The sequence below is a fragment of the Trachypithecus francoisi genome, unplaced genomic scaffold, assembly GCF_009764315.1.
Source record: "Trachypithecus francoisi isolate TF-2019V2 unplaced genomic scaffold, Tfra_2.0 Lachesis_group13, whole genome shotgun sequence".
Lineage (NCBI taxonomy): Eukaryota > Metazoa > Chordata > Mammalia > Primates > Cercopithecidae > Trachypithecus > Trachypithecus francoisi.
In genome coordinates, this window is record NW_022681458.1 from 105,743,957 (window position 1) to 105,764,458 (window position 20,502).

The following is a 20,502-nucleotide window of genomic DNA, read 5'->3' on the forward strand; positions in this document are numbered from 1 at the left end:
AATTTATCCTGAAATTGGAGATAGCAAGACCCTTGGTGAATTGTTGAGCAGATTGGGTTGATTTCAGTGAAGGATCTAAAAGGAAAAATAAAAACATTAATGCTTCTATGTAGTATTTAAAAGTTGTGATTATAAGATGGCAAGTATAATCACACACTAAAAAATGACATTTGTGTGCCATGTGAGTGGTGGGCTTCAGTGCAGTCACCCAGAGAACATTAACTATTTGTCATATGTTCAAGATACATTTTGAGACATCTAAGGAAATAGAACTTGTTACTTTGTGACATGTGCACATAGGTGCACACACAGAGTATTACTCAGCTAATTTTTTCAGCTTTATTCTATATAACTATGTATTTTTTCCAACCTTATTCTGCCTGACTAGCCAGATTTTACACTGTTTAGATTTGGCTGCTTCCAAATTGCACAGACTGTCTTGGACTGATATGGACAGAAGGCAGGCAAATACTAGTAGAAGACGGCAGGGTCTTTGGCAAGGGCTCCACCCACAAGCCTGGACCTACAGCCCAAAGTGAGAACTATCCCTGTTTTCCCACCTGAATATTGCCTTTTGGTCCACCCCACCCCACCCCCTATCTTGTGCCCATAAGAACCCCAAGCACCAGACTCAGTGGACACACAGAAGAGAGAAGTGTCTAGATGTTGAAATGAGAAGAAGCAGCTGGAGGTCAGGGACTACTATGGTCAGAGAAGAGTTCAGCCGGACACAGCAGGCTTCCAAGGGAAGATTATTTTCCTGCTCCACCCCTATTTCAGCTCCCCTTCCTACTGAGGGCCACTTTTACCACTCAATAAAGTCCTCCACATTTACCGCCTTCAATTTGTTCATGTGACCTGATTCTTCCTGGTACCTGGACTCAGGTACCAAGAGAGCAAAGTGTAAAAGGCTGTCACCCTGACCGTCCACTGAGCTGGTTAACACTTAGCCATCCACAGAGAGCAAATGTTAAAGGAGCACTGATTGTAACACATACCCTCTGGGGCTCTGGGGTTTGCAGACAGCCCCTCCCAGACAGCAGAGGTAAAAGACTATTGTAACACACTTTGACACTGCTGCAGAACCCACACAAAGCTTGCTCCCGCTGGAGAGGAGCAACAGGACAGTTCCAGCATTCATTTGCTCTGGTTCCCACACCCACCCACTCATGTGCTTCCTTCCATAACAGATTCAGCATGGTAACCAAGTAAACAAGCCACCCATGTCATAAGTCCAGCAAAGGGGTCAAGGGAACTCTCCCGTTTCAGAACCATTGAAGAAAGTCAAAGAATCTGTGATAAGCTTGTTACCAGTGCCCTGGGGTCTTGTGATCTCCCAGGACAGAAATCAAGAGAGATCACCAGATGCAGTAATGAAGGAGAGTTTATTACCTCTCAGGGAGCCAGTCATGAGAGAGGAAAAAGGAGTGGACTGCTCCCCGAAGCTACTGTGTGGTTCGGTTAGGTATAGGATCTTTCCATAGGGAAGGGTTACATCAGGGAATGTATAGGGGGAGTTTTGCTAGCACCTGCATAATGGCTCAACATGTTTCTTCATACATTGCATGTAGCATTAGCATTTTAAATCTCCACCCCTGGGCATGAACTTTAGTGTTAAAATGAGGAAAAGGTGATCTTAGATTGGAGTTTGAGTCTGACTCTGCATGTGGGACTCTGGGAAAGTCTCCAGCCCCCTGAAATAGAAATTTGCAGTTAATAGCTTCCTGGGTCTTTTATTGCTGATTGGCTGAGAGTTAGATAAGTTAGAGCTTGAGTTGAAGGGTTTTTATCCTTTTCCTTTAGACATTCTTAAGATAGGGAACCAACCAGTCTGCCTGTCTCAGGCTCTAAGGAAAATTCTGAGAGGTCAGAAAGAAACCTAATATTATAAACAACAATCCCATCAGCACTTATTTAAGTATATAAATATAAATTTAAAAGAGCCTATTAAAGTCATTCTGAGTCTATACATTTAACTCATTCTAAGTGTTTACAGGTATTTAGATATGAGAAGAAATTAGACTCAAATTATGTATGAATATCCAATATGGGTACTGTGTATTAAAGATCAATATAATCTCCCACAGACTGTCCTGCTGAGTTAGCCAACATGCAAAGACTTAGTTTGTCTTCTATATGTTAGAACATGAAAGAAAAGATATGTAGCTCACTGCCATTCCAAAATCCCAACAAATTATAGAACTCCCTCCATTGTGAAGCTGGCTTATTTTTTGTTTGTTTGTTTGTTTGTTTTTGACAGAGTTTTACTCTTGTCTCCCAGGCTGGAGTGCAGTTGTGCAATCTCAGCTCACTGCAACCTCCGACCCTCCCAGGTTCAAGGGATTTTCCTGCTCGGCCTCTCGAGTATCTGGGATTGCAGGTGTCTGCCACCACATCCAGCTAGTTTTTTGTATTTTTAGTAGAGACAAGGTTTCACCATGTTAGGGAGGTTGATCTCGAACTCCTGATATCACGTGATCCATCTGCCCAGGCGCTGATTGTATTTTAAAAGCAATCTTTCTAATGAAGTGTAGCACTGATGATTGCTCTACACACAGATGACATTAGACCTTACATACTAATCTCAGTGCTAACTACATGTCTTACACTTTCTAAAATTTTACACTTTCTCTGAGGTTAAAGTCATCTTACAAAAACCCAAATTTTACAAAGATTTAATTGTCTTGGATTTCAAATCACAACTAGTTTGATAGTCAAATGGTTAAAAACAAATTGACTTTATGAAAAATTCTTATAGTATTAAATTCAACATGGATTACCATTAATAATACAATCCTCTACTGGCTGTGAGACATGCAAAGTCACAAAGCCGAGATCCACAGATTAGAAAGGATTTTGACATGTATAATTGTCTTAGTCAGTTTGGGCTGCTATAACGAGATACCATAGACTGAGTGATTTAAACAACAGAGATTGATTTCTGGAGTTCTGGAGCCTAGGAAGTCCAGGATCAGGTGTCAGCAGACTCCGTGACTGGCGAAGACCCACCTCCTGATTTGCAGACAGTCGTCTTCTTGTATCCTTAGATGGTGGAGAGAGGGAGATTATCTTTTCTTATAAAGGCAGAAATCACATCTATGAGGGCTCCGTGCTCATGACCTAGTCACCTCCCCAAGGCCCCACCTCCAAATATCAACAACTTGGGGCTTAGGCTTCAATATGTGAATTTTGGGGGGACTCAGATATTCATTCACAGTAATAGTCAGCACTGTTGATACCACACACAGATACCCTGCATTCCTTTTGCTCTTTCTGTAAGCCTCTTCCAGCTGCTTTCTGCTTTGCTTCTGAAGGCCTGCAAATGAGACTGTCTCTTTTTTTTGAGTCTGAGTCTTGCTCCATTACCCATGCTGGAGTGCAGTGGCGAGATCTTAGCTCCCCACAACCTCTGCCTCCTGGGTTCAAACAATCCTCCCGAATAGCTGGGATTACAGGCAACTGCCACCAAACTCGGCTGATGTTTGCATTTTTAGTAGACACAGGGTTTCACTATATTGGCCAGGTTGGTCTCGAACTTCTGACCTCTTGATCCACCTGCCTCGGCTCCCCAAAGTTCTGGGATTACAGGAGTGAGCCACCACACCTGGCCGCAACTGTGACTGTCTTTAAGGATATCTGCACAGAGCTGGAAGAATGGGGCGTTTTAACCCTCTGTGCAGTTCTTAGGCAGTGACTGATGAGTCCAAGTGTCTAAAAGTCTGATTCCCTGGCCTCAAGTTGAATGAGGCTGAAACTGGACTTTGAAAAAATCACACACTTTATTGGTTTCTCTCTCTTCCATATCCTTCTTTCCCTTCTCCTTCCCTGTCTTCCTTTGACATCACCTTCTTAATAAATTACTCCCACATGATTCCTCATCTCAGGGGCTGCTTGAGGAGAACATGACATAAGACAATATATGCACAAAGAGCTTTACACTAAAATTTTTAAATTTTTTTTAGTAGAGATGGGATCTTGCTATGTTACCCAGGCTCATCTCAAACTCTTGGGCTCAAGCAGTTCTCCTACCTCCACCTCCCAAAGTGCTGGAATTACAAGCATGAGCCACTGCACCCTGCCAAAATAAGATAACTTCTGTAACCAAAATATAGGCAGAGCCCTTCATGGCACAGACTTTGCACAGATTTCATCTCAAACCAACAGCAATCCGATATTCTTTAGTTACTCTCAGAAATATTTAAGTAAGGTTGGGGAGAAATGGCTGTTATAAAACAAGGAACACAAATTGATGCAAGTAGATTTATTACAATGATCCCATTTCTACTCACGGGTTACTGAGGCCCAAAGAAGTGAGTACTGCACATTGAATATGTGACATGGGACCAGCCCAACAGGTGAAAGAAGTTGGAAGTCTGTTTTATGTCTGAATTTGGAATGCAATAGCAGAAATCTGTTTTATGTATAAATTTGGAATGCAGTGCCATAAAGTATATCCTTTACAGGTTTTATGCAAAGCCTGAAATATAATTATAGAAATGTATTGAATTTCAGATGCAGTTTTGTCTAGGAGAACTGAGGCAATGAAGCATAGGGAAGAGATCTGCAAAGAGCCAAAGATGGCAGAAAGACTTCTGGAACCTGGAAAAAGTAAAATAAAGTGTTACAAGTGATTAATCTAGGAAGGAAAGAAATGGAGATAAACTTGTTTTTGATTTATTGTAATTTTCTTTATTCTCCATATTTTCCATAACATGTATTAGTTTTATAGTCTAAAAAAGTAAATTAAATTTTGGTTACTGCAAAACGTTATAGTTATAATACTGTACACTTAAAACAAAATTTCCAGTTTTAGGGAATTTAGAGACTATGAACAATCATGCCAGGGAATATTGTACAGTCATTAGAAATAATGTCTATGAGCTGGGCGCAGTGGCTCACGCCTGTAATCCCAGCACTTTGGGAGGCCAAGGCAGGCGGATCATGAGGTCAGGAGATCGAGACCATCCTGGCTAACACGGTGAAACCTCATCTCTACTAAAAATTCAAAAAATTAGCCAGGCATGGTAGCGAGTGCCTGTGGTCCCAGCTACTCGGGAGGCTGAGGCAGGATAATGGCGTGAACCTGGGAGGTGGAGCTTGCAGTGAACCGAGATCATACCACTGCACTCCATCCTGGGTGACAGAGAGAGACTCCGTCTCAAAAAATAAATAAATAAATAAAAATAATGTCTATAAAGTGTTTTGTATGACATTGAAAAACATATCAAATGACAAAGGTAGGGTTCAAAACTTTATTTACTATTTGATATCCACTATATCAAAATGTATAGAAAATACAAAAAGGAATTATTACACTGTTATAACTGTTACTTAATTTTCACTAGACTGTGAGATTATGAATTTTTCTTGTTATTTATATCTTATGTACATTCTGTACTGAATTTTTACAATCAGGCAAAAGTAAACTTAATACGATTTGAAGGCAAATACTTAGATACCCTTAGGTCTGAAATCCCGAGGTCGTACTTCTTAGCAGGCCTAGGAATAATTAGTTCTATCTAAAACATTGGAACTAATTTATGCTTTTAAATAGAACACATTTTTCTCTGCTTCACTTCTCCATTTTCTTTCAAGCATCTATCTTCCTTTGAATGCCTGCCACTTCTTTGTCTCAAGAAAGCTTACATTTATTTCCAGCACTTTTCTTCACATTCACATGAAAAATACACATCTGCTGCCACTGCTGCTACTGTGTGTGTGTGTTTCTTTTTTCATCTCTTATCTCACTGAGAGTATGCTAGCATCTTTCTGATGATTTATGAAAAAGTAAATATAGTTTTCCAAGGCTATTCACCCCATGTAAATTTCTAATGATCCCAAACGTGAGGGTGTGTTTGACAATGATGCCTTGGTAAAAAGCCAGCTGCTCTTTTCATTTGAGCAATAGTTTGATATTATTCAACTCACTAAGTGAGCTTGTTTGTTTCAACAGCTGTTGACTTCATCTCCCTCTCAATGGATAAAAAGAAAAAGATAAAAATAAAAGCTTCCTTCCATATTCCCTGCCTGGCTACCTTTCAGCAGGGCTCTTTGCTAGGTGGTAGACATCTTATCCATTATTAGAAACAGGGACATTTGAAGTTACGAAAAATTTAATAGATTATAATTACCAAGCACCATCTTTGAGAAGTCGTTTTACATTGCATACATTATGGTGTCATTAACCACTTTTTGTCAGATAAGAAAATTGAGACTCAAATCCATTAAGTAGCTTGCCTATGGTTACAAATCTTGTGGAGTGAGGACTTTAACATATCCCTCTTTTCTCTCAAAGACAGACCTGCAAGGTCGAATAAACATATTGGACTTAAGGCATAATAAAGGATATAAACCATAAAATTAATCTCTTGTTAAGCTTCTATGCTTACATTTGTACACCTGCTTACCATCTTCAAGCAAGAGAGCTCTGCCTCTAGAAAGAAGGTGTGGGCCTATTCTGCAGGCCCAGAGAATGCAGGGACTGCTGCAGGTTCACATGTCTCAATGGCATCTATTCACATTTTCTGATTCCAAGTCTCAAGATGCCATTTCTTCCTTACCAGGGTCCTGGCTGTTGCCTGGGATTGCTGAGGACATAAATTAGGCTTCCTTTAAGGTCCACTGTTTTGTTTTTGTTTTTGAGATGGAGTCTCACTCTTGTTGCCCAGGCTGGAGTGCAATGGCACGATCGCAGCTCACTGCAAATTCTGCCTCCCAGGTTCAGGGGATTCTCCTGCCTCAGCCTCTTGAGTAACTGGGATTACAGGCACGTGCCACCATGCCTGGCTAATTTTGTATTTTTAGTAGAGATGGGGTTTCTCCATGTTGGTCAGGCTGGTCTTGAACTCCCATCCTCAGGTCACCCGTCTGCCTCGGCCTCCCAAAGTGCCGGAATTACAGGCATGAGTCACCAAAGGTTCACTGTTCTTATAGTTGGTCCTGGCCTGGTCTTCAGCATGGTCTTCCTTGGCTGTAGGAAAGGGTGGTTTGTTTGAGAGATGCCAAGGGACTTTCTGACTTTCTCACTTTGCCTTATGCTGGCCAACTGGAGTCTGCTCTTTTCTTCTTTCCATTTATCATGGAACCCATCTTCAGCCTTTGTAATGACTGTTTACCTTGTACCTTCAAAAGCCAAAGAAAATTGCACAATCTAGCATACCCCTTCTGTCAGAATCCCATCTGTATTAGTTTCCTAGAGCTTCTATAACAAAATACAGTAAACTGGGTGGCATAGAACATGAGGAATTTATTGCATTGCTGTTTTGGAGACTAGAAGTCCAAAATCAAGGTGTCGGCAAGGTTGGTTCTGAGAACTGTAGGGCAGAAACTGTTCCATGACCTCCTCATTGGCCTCAAATTGTTCTTGTGGATGCCCTGTGTCTTCACACCATCTTTCCTCTAAGCATGTATGTCTCCGTGTTCAAATTTCACTTTTTTTGTGAGGGCAATAGTGATATTGAATAATGGCACACCCTAATGATATCATTTTAACTTGATTATCTGCAAATATATTATTTCCCAGTAATATCACATTCCCAGATACTGGGGGTGAAATTCAACATCTTTTGAGGTTACTTAATTCAACCCGTAACATCATCTTAATTCGCTCCAGGTGAAAGTTTTAGCAACTGCAATGCTCTAGTGTGTCAGGGACCCTCTGGGCTCCAGATACCACTGTGATGGGGTATCTATTGCCACTTAGCTGGTGACTTAACTCTAGAATCCCATCCTCAGAATCTGCCTTCAAAAATCATCCCTGCCCTCCTGACCAAATACCTTAGTCTGGACTTCCAGAAGCCGACTCTGAGACACAGATCATGAACAAGGTATTTATTAAGGGCCAAGAGAAGAATGCAAGAGAAAAGAAAATGAAGAACAGAGAAAGGCACAATTTTAGCCAACTCCCTGGCCTTGGCCAGATCTTTTGGGGAGCTCTAGACCATAAATTATGTCAGAATTTGCCCCATTTTGAAGAAAGGGAATCAGGCTTTCAGAATCTTGCATAGTCATTGGCTATATGCTTCCCTAGACAGATCTATAGTACTAGGCATTCCAGGCTCTCTCTTTGGGAGGGTTGGACTGGCCAGGTCAGCCTCTGAAGAAGGTCACAGGAGCAGGCTATTTGGAACAAAGCACAGAGAAGCTACAGGATGCATGCACATGGCTGGTAAAGTTGGTAAGAAGGGGCCCGGGGAGAGCATAGAGAGAGTTCACTACCCAAAGCAATACACTTCTGCCCACTTGTGCTGACATTTACTGAGCGTCAACACAGGAATATTTTAGATAAAACAATATTACTCTCGAACATTGAGGGAAGACCAAGAATGCCTTGAGATAGGACTCAGCATATCCTGGAAGCAGGGTGCCATTGTGTGGGACGGAGTGCCCGGCAGAGGTAATTCTTGGATCCGTGGCACCTGCAGTGGACAACTGGCCAGGAGGAGCCACAGCAACCAGCCCCACAGGCTCAGCAATGCCAAACAGCAGCAGCAGGAGGCCCTGAGTAAGACCCTATTTGTGAGAGTCCCCTGAAACTTTAAAGGACAAATGCAAGAGAAGCGGCGGTGAAGATGGACTAAAGGCCTCACAAAAACAGATCTGTAGGTAGAGCCAGAGAAATCAATGCTTATTGTTTTTAATGTGTCACGCTTTTTCTTCTTCCTTTTAATGCTAGATGGGGTTGGCAATCCTTTGTTGAGAACAAAAAAATATTGTACATTTTTCCACAGTGGTAAAGAAAAATTTACGGGGCTCATTAGAAATATTTAGTGGATGGAAAGTAGTTTGAAGGAATCGATGAAGTTGAAAATAATAATAAAAAGAAATCAGAAAGGGGTAGAGCAAGATAGAAATTTACAGATTTCAAAGCAGGGATACATGAGGAAAAAGGTTACATCAGTTCTCTACTTGAAGCACAGCAGGTGTGCAGGAAGGGAATAACACCCATCCAAATGCTTTTGCTCAAGAGATTCAGGTTTCTCTTAAAGTGAGGTCCTGGGAGTGCAGACTGAATATATTTGAGGAAACCTAGGTTCAGACAGGTTAATTGATTTTTCTCAGAGTTACACAGCTGTGGATTTCACAGCTTAATAAAAAAAAAAGTTACAAAAATCCTAATGAGAATTATAACTGAGAAGTAGGTGTCTTTTTTGCTCACAGAATATTCTGTGGCAAATTCTAGACTCAGGTTCTTATAGCCATAGCCCCAAGCTGTGCCAAACATCCACACACACCCACTTTCCCGTTCTCTCCAACAGACCTCAGAAGTTATCTTAATATGTAATCTACGGCTATTTAGCCAACACCTGCACACAATCATCATTTTTTAAATTGCCTAGACAATCCAACATCAGCTTTGCTATAGCTGGGCAAACGTCTCTCCTATATTTGGCCTTTTAGCCACGGTGCGATGATTGGAATGTGTGTTGCAGAAAGGGAGCTTTTTCTGATACCCATGCAGGGGTGAGGCAGCAAGCCTCTGACGGAGGTAACTTTCTGACTTGTGTTTGGGATCTCTCCAAGCTGCTGAAATAGTACTTGCAGTGTTTCACGGACACATTGAAATTTAACACCTCCAAAGTTAAGCCTGACGCTCTAAGGTGGAATGCTGAAACCGCAGAAAGCAGAGCAAGTGTAGGTGATGATTGCATTTCACCTTCCTAGTGCTTTCATAGGGCTCTTCTGGATTTATGTCTCACTGGGTGAGGCCGCCCTCTCCTGGCCAACGATCCCACTGGCTCAGTCACAGCAGGAAAGCGAGAGCTGCAGGTTGCAGGAAGACAGAGCTCCACTGTCAGGGGAAACTGCTGGCAATGTCAAAAGTCAGAATCTCTTCACTGTCTCTTCACATCCTGGCTGTCAGAGAAACTAACTTTAAATTTTAACTTAAGCAGATTCGTGTTTTTTATAGAACATTTCAACTCAGAGGGCAAATTTCATTCTAATGTGACAAAAGCAGTGTTGGGAAAAGACTTGGAAATGTGTGCTTTTGAATGTGACCTGAGATATGGTTTCCAAAGCTGGCCAATGCTCTCCTGGCCCAGAGCCTGACCCCGTTTCATGACAGGAGAAGCTGAATCTCACGCTCTGTAAGAACCTGGCTTGCTCAAACGTGAGCTCCTCATTCTCAGAAGTGGATCACTGTAGTTGGAAGGATCAACATTGATCAAACATACCCATTTCTGCCAGTTTTACTCCCCTCTATGCTGTTACTAAACAAGAAAAATTATTCTACAATTTATGTAACTTATAAAATAGTAATTAAAGATTTTGGAATATGTGAAAAATTAAACCACCACAATCCCCCTACCTACCTACAGTACTATCATTTTAATGTATCTTCTTTTTCTCATTTTATATGCACATTTACACTAAATGTTTATGTGTACATATATATTTTAGCCCATAATACCTATTTTTATTGTATTATATTACTTCTGATTTAGTATGTATTTTATTTACTATGTAATACATGACATATAAATATATTTTTTATGTTATATTATCACCTTACATTTATAGCTTCCTTCTGTAATGTGGATTAATTATCATGAGTAAATTATATTTAGAGAATATGCTGCAGCATATTCTCTAAATATTTATTGTTATTAAATAACAATAACAAGATTTATTGTTATTAAAACAAGGAATCTGGACTAAAGTAGATCAGGGTACGCTCACATCCAATTAAGAAAGCTCTCTGGACACATATATATTCCACCTTACTTCTGGAAGCGAATGGAGCTACTAAAGTGTAACTTACATTCTTCAGTTTTCCATAATCTGTGTATCCCTGTTGCCAAAGATACACTACAGTAAGAAAGAAGAGAATTTTATACTTGAAAGATTTTGGTCTGTACTGGCTTGTAAGGAATATTCTCAAAGACCAGCTTCAACTCTGTCTGCTGTTGCTCCTAATGAATTATCCAAGTATCCAAGAGTCTAGAGTTCATGCTACCTCCAGCCATCGAGGCCATTCACCTGGTGAGATGTGTTTGCCCTAACGAAACACGGACCCCCCGGAGAATATATACCTGTCTGCAGTCATGTTCCATTATGGTTTTGCTTTCAGTTAGCCAATCACATATATCATTCATAGTAAGGGTATGAAGCTGACTTTTTTCCACCAGCAAGCCATGGCAGTTTGGGAACCAGAGGCATTCAGAGTATCTGAAATCACTCCAAGCCCCAGGGTGGGTTGGACCCACTTGAGAGCCCTACAGGGCGAAGGCAGGCTGTTCTGTGTCTATTTTCTCCTTAAGCTTTTTCATACACACATCTTTGATAAGAGCACCTAAGTGTCATAAAATGCTGGCTTTGGACCCGAAGACAAATTACCTTGAATGAAATGGGCTGACACTTCCAATTAGCAGCAGAAATTCCAGGAATTTCCAGATTACTTGGCACCCGTATTATCAGCTAGATATAGGGAGTTTGGACTTGAAAATTCAGGAGCATGGGGATGCATGGTAGTGAATTCCTATAATGTTAGATTGCCTTGGCATTCATTTTGAATATAAGTTGGACTTTCTCATAAAAGAAACAGGGCTTAGTCACCCTTGGCACAATTTCCAGTTCTTTAATGTGGTCAATCCAGATATCTGCCTTATACAATTGCCCCCTGTTGACCACCTTCCCTATGGGACAGCTAGATATCACCTATTGGCTTACCCCACTGACTCCTCCATCCCCCACAGACTGCACCAATATGCTGCAGCGACAACCTCTCGGTAACAGTGTGGCCACAAAGAACTTGCAACAGCTTGCTGCTTTGAACTCGAAAATTAGAACTCCCATGGAAACCCACCTAGGTAATACCTTGGAGTCCAATAAAAGCTTTAGCACACAGGCCCCTCACTCTCTCTTTTGCTCTCCACTTTCTGGTTCTGGTTGAGCATGTATGTCTAGAATGGCTCCCCCTACCCATTGGCCCGATTAGGAGTGCTGCCGTTGTCTCTTAATCTCTAAGTAATACACTCCTTCTACTATTATATGGTTTTAGTTGCATTGCCTCCTCTGCATCTCACTTGACTGACACACCGGAACCTAACTTCTTTCCAAGGTAAAGCTCTTGTAGACAATGGATATCTTGGTAGAAATAAACTGGACATAGGTCAGACAAGAGCCACAAGGGGGGCTGCTGGTATAAGCATGTTTCCTGTGAGTGGGACACCTGGTGATGGGTTGAACGCTTAGGCATTAGGCAACACTTAGGCATTAGGCCATCCACTAGGATAAAGAAGTCACTGTAGACATCCATCACCAAATCACTGGAGCCCTGTCAATGCGGGGTTAGAATTCATAGCCAATTTCCAGAGAGAAACCTCAAAAAAAAATTTTTTTTTAAATTGCAGTACTCACCCACGGCCTCCTGCTTTTAGAGAAGGGGGTGCCTGCAGCTTTCCCACTAGCCTCTCACTCACTGTCATTTCCCATCTCCCCAGGAAGTAAAAACTTTAGCTCACCCCTGCTAGGGAAGGGCAGAAGTGAGGAGAAGCTAGGCAGATGGTTGGCACTGATTATTTCTCATATTTCATCCTAATTTGCATTAGTGCTCAACATTGCATCACTGTCTTTGTGTATATAATTTTTTAGTAAAAAAATTTTCTCTTCAATTTTGAGCCTGAAATTTTGAACAATTTGCTATTTGTTAGACACATTAAGATTCTCTTAAAATATACACACACATTGTTATGTATCTAGCAGGCACATACTAATGTATGGTCTTGTAAAAATATGCCTATGGGTATTTAGTGCTGGAGACAATTGCTGTATTTCATTTCAACTTCAGTCCACAGCATAGGACCTCTTCTGAAAGTGCATGTACAAAAATGATCATGTTTAGTATAGCTCAAAGTATTCTCTTCCCTTCTCATTCCTAGAGAATATTACATTTTTTCCTCCCTCCAGAATTTTGTAATTACTGTAGGGAAAAGAAGAATTAAATGATGCTAAATTTGCCAAGTGCAGATCTTTCAAAACTTCACAGGTAAATGTATCACAAAAACATTTTTTTCAAAATGGTTTTGTCACGGCTTTAATTAAAGAATTAGCTAAAGACTTGCTGTCTGAATATGAAATTATGCTATCTCACAAAATCTTTCCTTTGTGATTAAAATTTGTAATCTTCATGTTCTTTTTTGATTTCCTGCTATATAAAAAATATATTTAGGGCAGGGCACAGTGGACCACGCCTGTAATCCCAGCACTTTGGGAGGCCTAGACAGGAGGATTACTTGAGCCCAGGAGTTTGAGACCAGCCTGGGCAGCACACAGAGACCCTATCTCTATGTGTGTGTGTGTGTGTGTGTGTGTGTGTGTGTATGTGTATGTGTGTGTGTGTGGTGTATATATGTGTGTGTGTCATATATATATATATAAAACATGAAAACTAATGTGAATTTACTTTCCCTACTTGTACTGGAACAAGTTTAAAAGTCCTACACACATAGGGGAAACATTAAGAAATGTAAGTCATCGTCATCATCATGGTCATCTTCACCAAACACTCATTTGGCTGGTGGGAAACAGATTCAAATTCAGTTCTGTTTGATGTCTGAGTTCAAGACATTCACATGCTGAGAGCTTAATCCTTATCCTTTACTGCCTCATGTATTCTGTGTAACCAAGAGAGATGATAGACTTCCATTTATTTGTGCCTTTTCTTTGGTTCTACATGGACACCTATTCGTCTTCCACATAAAACTATATTTATCCCAAGCCAGTCTGGATAGACTTGTGTTCCTGAATACTGAGAGTTCTCTGAGTAAATGCTATCTCTAGATAATTTTATCCTATGTCATAAGTTTAAATCTTACCCAAATGCTGGTTATTTCTAAACTAACACATCTAGCTTTGACCTCCCATCTGTGTGCAGATTCAGATACCTGACTGCCAAATCAACGCCTCTCCTGGGATATCTGAGAAGCATTCTGAATTTAACCACTCCATACAGAAACTTTGGTTCCTCCCTGCCCCAAATATGATGCTTCCTCTCACTTCCAATCTTAGTGGAAATATCATCTCTAACTATCCAGTGGCTCAGGCCCTCAATTTAAAAATCAGCCTGGATTCCCTATTTCTAACACACTCCACGTCCATTCCATTGGCAAAGCCTGTCAATTTTTTCTTCACAACACGTCCTAAATCGAGTCCTCACCTTTTTTGTAGCTACTACCCCAGGCCATGCTTCCATTATCTCTCTTCTAAATTACTGCAGTCACTTCTGACTGTTCCCTCTACTTCCATTACTATTTTTTTTCACCACCTCAATCCCTGGCTATTTTCCAAACAAGAGCCAGAATGATTCTTTCAAAAACATAGATCAGATCACATCATTTACTGCTCAAATTCTGTAACAGATTTTCATCACATGAAACAAATCCATAAGTCTTCACCATTGTCTCCCAGGCCACAGGGAATCTAGGCCCTGCTTATCTTTTGTGTCTGTTACTTACTACTTTTCCCTCTGCCACTCTATATCACTTTTGCACTATTTTTGTTACCGTTTATTAAACCTCCCAGCTCTTGTGGCCTTAAGGCTTCTGCTTGGCTATTCCCTCTTGCCCCAGATATTGCTGTGGTTCTTTCATCATTTCTTTTACTTCTGAACCTTCTCTCCAACAATACTGTCTCTACACACACATTGTGTCATTCCATATTCAATCACGCTTTATTTTTTCCACATAGCCCTTATCACAACCTAACACTATGTTATGCATTTGCTTCTTAACTTGCTTACTGTTTTCTTCATTAGAATGGACACTCCACAGGGGCAGAGATTTTGCCAATTTTGCTCATCCTTTTATTAAAAACATTTTTTAAAGTGCCTGGCACACAGTAGGTTCTAAAAATAAGTGTTGAATTTTAACATTATGCCTTTAATATTTTTTCTAAAATAGGTTTGCTTTTATGCTCTGTATTCTTAGATTATGCTGAATACAATTATCTTTAGGATTTGCAGCATTTGTTAGAAATGCTACTTGTGGTGCTCTGTTAGTAAGTACGGAATCTAAGGCTGGGCACAGTGGCCCACGCCTGTAATCCCAGAACTTTGGAAGATCCAGTCGGCGGGATCATGAGGTCAAGAATTTGAGACCAGCCTGGGCAGCATGGTGAAACCCCACCTCTACTAAAAATATAAAAAAATCAGCTGTGTATGGTGGCACATGCCTGTAATCCTAGCTACTCAGGAGGCTGAGGCAAAAGAATCGCTTAGCCCCAGGAGGTGGAGTTTGTAGTGAGCCGAGATCGTGCCACTGCACTCCAGCCTGGGTGACAGAGCGAGACTCTGTCAAAAAAAAAAAAAAGAAAGAAAGAAAGAAAGAAGAAAATAAAGGAACAAAAGAAAGAAAGAAGGAAAGAAAGAAAGAGAAAGAAAGAAAAGGAAAGAAAAGAAAAAAAGAAAAGAAAGAGAAAGAAAAAACAGATATAAGAATAGCATGATAAAAGTATGGGAGGCTGCAGTTGAATATGGCTTTAGTTCTCATTTTGAACATTAGTGTAACAGCCACGGTAGATTAATGGCTTCCCTACTTTTTTTTTTTTTAACAGTATTACTGATTACATTACGCATATTTTTCTTTCATATCTCTTACATCTTATTCCATGAAATAAGTACTTTTTTTCTGCCCTTTCTTCCTGCTGAATGTTTATTCACACTTCAAAATGCAGGTAAGATGTTAGCTTCATCAGCACTTACTGTTACAACTTTTTCTTCCTCTTCCAATATATAGCTAATTATATACAATCTTACTATAGAATTTATTATGTTATTGCGATCTGATTATTAAGTAAACTCGATTTAGTGAGATGAAAGCAGAAAACATAGCTATTCACTTTATCCACTAATTTTCAAATTCCCACACACAGAGGTTAGTTTCAGAAGATCATAGAATTGTCATTGTGTTCAGGTACTGAGTATCTCACCTTTAAGTAATAAAAAAGCATTATCTGACACTGTTTTAAAACACTATATTTGGAAATACCAAGAATTTAATAGCCAAGATAATTTTGAAAAAGAACAAAGCTTGAGGATTTACATGATTGAATATCAAAACTTACCATGAAACTAAAGTAAATCAAACAGTAAGGTATTAGAACAAGCATGGACACATAGAATAATAAAACAGAAAATAGATCAGAAACAGACATTTCTATACATAGCCACTGATTTTTGACAAAAGTCCTACTACAATTTAGTGTGTAGAATGTCCTTTTCAATAAACCGTGCTTGATCAACTGGATATCTATGAGGAAAAATTTATTTTGACCCCTCCTCCTACCCTATACAAAAGTGAGTTTGTGATTTGCAAAAATCACATCAACTAGATCTGAGACCTTGGTGAGAAGTGTAAAATAATGTAGCCTCTTAAAAGAGAACATAGGACATTATTTTTATAACATTGGGATAGGCAACGATTTTCCAAACTGTACACAACTGTAACTAACCGTAATTGATAAATTAAATTTTCATAAAATTAACAATTTCTGCTTATCAAAACACACCATTTAGAGAGTGAAAAGCTCAGCCACACACTGGGGAAAATTTATATATAAAACTAAGGATTTGTATCCTGAATATATAAAAAGAAGCTACTCAATAAAAATGGTCAAAGTGGTCAAAAGACTAGAACAGGAACTTCACACACACAGACACACACACACACACACACACACACACACAGTCAATACGACATCATTACTTATCGGGGAAATGCAATGAGACACCACTACACAATGACTCAAACTTAAAAGACTATTCAATGTAAAATTTAATAAGTGAGGAAGTGGAGTAACTAGACCTCTCGTACACTGCTGACTACAGTATAAAATTTTACATACACTTAGGAAACTTGTTTAGCAGGATCTACTTGTTTCAGTGTTCACTGGTGGTCAGGTTGTGCTGCAGGATAGACTATCATATGAATGTGGTCAAATGTGGTCAAAGTTAACAGGCAAAGAAGTGCCACCCAGCAGAGAGACCAGTGCATGATCTGAGGTCACTGAGAGCAGACAAGCTGCTTAGCAGGCTCAACTGATACAGTGTTTACTTACACCAAAATGAGAGAGAGAGTGTTTACAAGATCCAGTCCCTTGAAATGTGCCAGTCCCCCATAGACAGCAGATCCACTCCAAAGCCAAGGAGGGTAGTATGGCTACAGGCATCCCACTTTATGCTGCAGTAGAAGACCTACCCCCAACACCCACCCTTTCCATTCCCTCCCCCAACTGTGGGATCTGAAATACGAAAAGCCGGGGATAACCAATGACACACTCACTTAATCAGAACAAAGGAGTGCACACATTGAGTTGGAAGCAGGGAAAGATAGACCCACACAAGGTGACAAGCCCAGTTCAAGGTGCGAGGACTCTATCTCTTGATAAGGAAGGGTTCCAGGCCCAAGCCCATTCTCATGTAGCTGAATGGGGGTGAGTATGAGACTGCCTTTCCCTATATTACCAGTGTTTAATGTGGTTTTCTGTGACCCAGAAAGTCCACTCTTATGCACTTTACCTGTGAGAAACACATGTACAAATATGTTCATAGTAGTTTAACCCCTAATAGTCAAAGCCTGAAAACAACCCATCCATCGCTAGTGGAATGGATAAACCAGTGGTGATACACTCCCACCACGGGAATCTATACAGCAGTAAAAACACACTGCTGACCACCCAACCCACAGACATAATGCAGGGGGAAAGAAGCCAGACACAAAAGATCTCATAATGGATAATTCCGTTTATGGAGTTCAAGAAGAGTTAGCTATCTAAGGTGATAGAAGTCAGGATATTGTTTGTTTCCTGAGAAGTTCTGGCTAGGGTTTACATGGGTGGAGATAAGAAAAAAGTCATCCAGCTGTACATTTAGAATTACTGACTTACGCATTGCATGTTTGCAAAAAAGGAAAAAAGTGCAGCCTAGTCTAAAATAACTTCATTTCCAGCTCCCGGTCCCATTCCCAGGCTTGATGTGAGGTTCTCCAGGCTTGCAGAGGGTTAGGGAGGAGCACGTGCACTTTTCTCTTTCTTCCTTTATTCCAGCCTTACCTGCTTTCTAGGTGACCTTCAGGTCAGGCACAGCAATGAGAGAGGATTTGAAGAAAAGGCCAGATGTTTCTGGACTGGGGCTTGTGTGACAAATTCCAAAATTCTGCCCCTTTAATCCTTGAGTGGTGACTGTGTACTGGACAGCCTCCCACTGCACTGAGCCTTTGCAGGAGCAGAGCCCTCCAGGGCGGACTCTTCCCGGTGGTGCGTTGCCCCTGCCCAGGCGGCTCTCAGTCACCTTACCCTGAGCCAGCTCTCTGGGGCCAAGTCTCTTAAGATGACTACAGTTCTGCTACCTCCCATGCGCTAAACTCTTCCTACACGAAAATCCCTCTACCTCTGTCTGTATAGAATTACGAACTTTTCTTATCATGTCGTTCTGCCTGCGCTCCATCACACAAAACACTTCAGCTTCTTTCACAGAGAGGACTCCTCTCAACAAGAGTCACGCCCTGTTCCTGACTCCTCAACTCCAGGGCTTCTGGTTTTGTTTTGTTTTGTTTTGTTTTTGAGACAAAGTCTTGCTCTGTAGCCCAGGCTGGAGTGCAGTGGCTGGATCTCCGTTCACTGCAAGCTCCGCCTCCGGCGGTCAAGTGATTCTCCTGCCTCAGTCTCCCAAGTAGCTGGGATTACAGGCGCCCACCACGACGCCCAGCTTATTTTTTTATTTTTTGTATTTTTAGTGGAGCTGGGTTTTCACCGTGTTAGCCAGGATGGTCTGGATCTCCTGACCTTGTGATCCACCCACCTCGGCCTCCCAAAGTGCTGGGATTACAGGCATGAGCCACCGCGCCACCCCTGCTTCTGTTCATTAAGCCATTCTTTGGATGCGCTTTCACTCTTTTTGAGGTGATGGGGGAGCAGGGGTCCAAGGAAACGGGAAGAGCACAATTTGCCCACAATTCTCTTCAAGGAAAACCCCACCGATTTCATTTTTTCAATATCCTGGCCTCCTCTTTGCAGATGCTCTTGTTTGGAGGTGGCTATAGGCTAAGGTTTAGCAGAATCAGCTCCCAGACCACCCTGACTGGGAAGTCAGATGAGATGGTCTGTCCTCTTCAACTAATGCCCATTGTCCTTACTGTGGAGTATCAAAAGAATAACGGACATCACTGGAGAAAATGCACTTAACATCCTGTTATAAAACATAAAACGTATTTTTATTTATTTTTTTCATATGACTACTTTTCTCTCCACCCCCTACTTTATTCACAGACGGAGAACAGACTGAGATGCATGTATTTGTGTCCTGAGTGCTCAGATCTGATGTGGACTGATTGCTGGAAAACAATTCTTGAGAGTTTATATTCATTTAGGAACAACATACCAGTCTTCTAAACTTATTCTAATTTAGACATGTATAAAAGTACAGCAGCAATGCATCTGTATCTGTCAGAATAAGCTAGCTTATGCTACAATTGTATATAAAACAATAGCCTCAGCGACTTAAAACACAAAAGCCTCATTTCTCATGCATGCTACATGTGCATTGCAATGGAGTTTTGCGCATCATAATGACTCAGGGATGCAGGCTGACTGAGGGTCCATCTCCACCTGTTTCCATGACCACAAACACAGGTGGAAAGGGAGGGAAATGTGAAGGACATGCTGGTTTTACAAGATTTTGCTCAGGAGACACATGTCAATTTCCCTCACAGTTCATTGATCAAAGCAAGTTGAAAGGAGAAGATAGATATGCATGAGGTAGAGAATTCTAATCCTTTCCTAAAGAGATAATGAATATTGCTCCCAAATACTTTCCCCAAAGCTAGGAGAAGAGGTTTCAAATTCAACAAATCAAACTGAAAGCCTATACTCTTAATCCTATCAATCTATCTGAAACATACTGTGTAATTACTATACATAACTATATGTGCTATATCTGAACACATGCAAACATATACATACACAAATACATAAATAGATGTATATTCCTTTTTAGAGTATTACAAAATGTAAAACCTTTTCTAGATTTCTGTCCACATCTAGATCCCCCTTTTGTCCCAATATTACAAACTTGGTGCTCGTACTTTCAATCTGCACATTTTCATAATAAAGGTATTAATAAAAATATATTGTGCTTCATATTTAAATAAAATGATATTTTGTCACTTGCTTCTTTTACTCCACATTACATTTTTGAATTAACTACAGGTCTTGTTAATTCCTCTTAAGTTTAACTGACATTATTTTATAATCACACTGCAAAGACACTGGATCATATACTTGATTTATCAAGAGTCCAAGAGTCAAAGACTTTTTTGTTCTGCTTTAAAATTTCTTTTCTTAGAAAAAATTAGGAAGTCTCGATAAATGCCAAAGCAAATGTGTTCTGTGGCTTCTTTCAGTTTTGTCAATGATGGAATCAGAAAGAGAGACTTTCAGTCAGAGCAGGAGGGCACCAAGTTAGGTTACAAAGTTGATGCACAATTATTTATTCTAATCCTGAAAAAA

The 20,502-nt window shown here is 40.5% G+C and overlaps 1 long non-coding RNA gene across 1 annotated transcript in view; it reads left to right on the forward strand.

Moving 5' to 3' along the window:
- The window catches only part of LOC117095062, a 50,464-nt gene extending 30,343 nt beyond the window's left edge, over window positions 1–20,121 (forward strand). The window contains exon 3 of the long non-coding RNA XR_004441795.1: window positions 19,012–20,121. This is a non-coding gene — a long non-coding RNA (uncharacterized LOC117095062). The remainder of the gene's footprint in view (window positions 1–19,011) is intronic.
- Window positions 20,122–20,502: the final 381 nt, after the last annotated feature.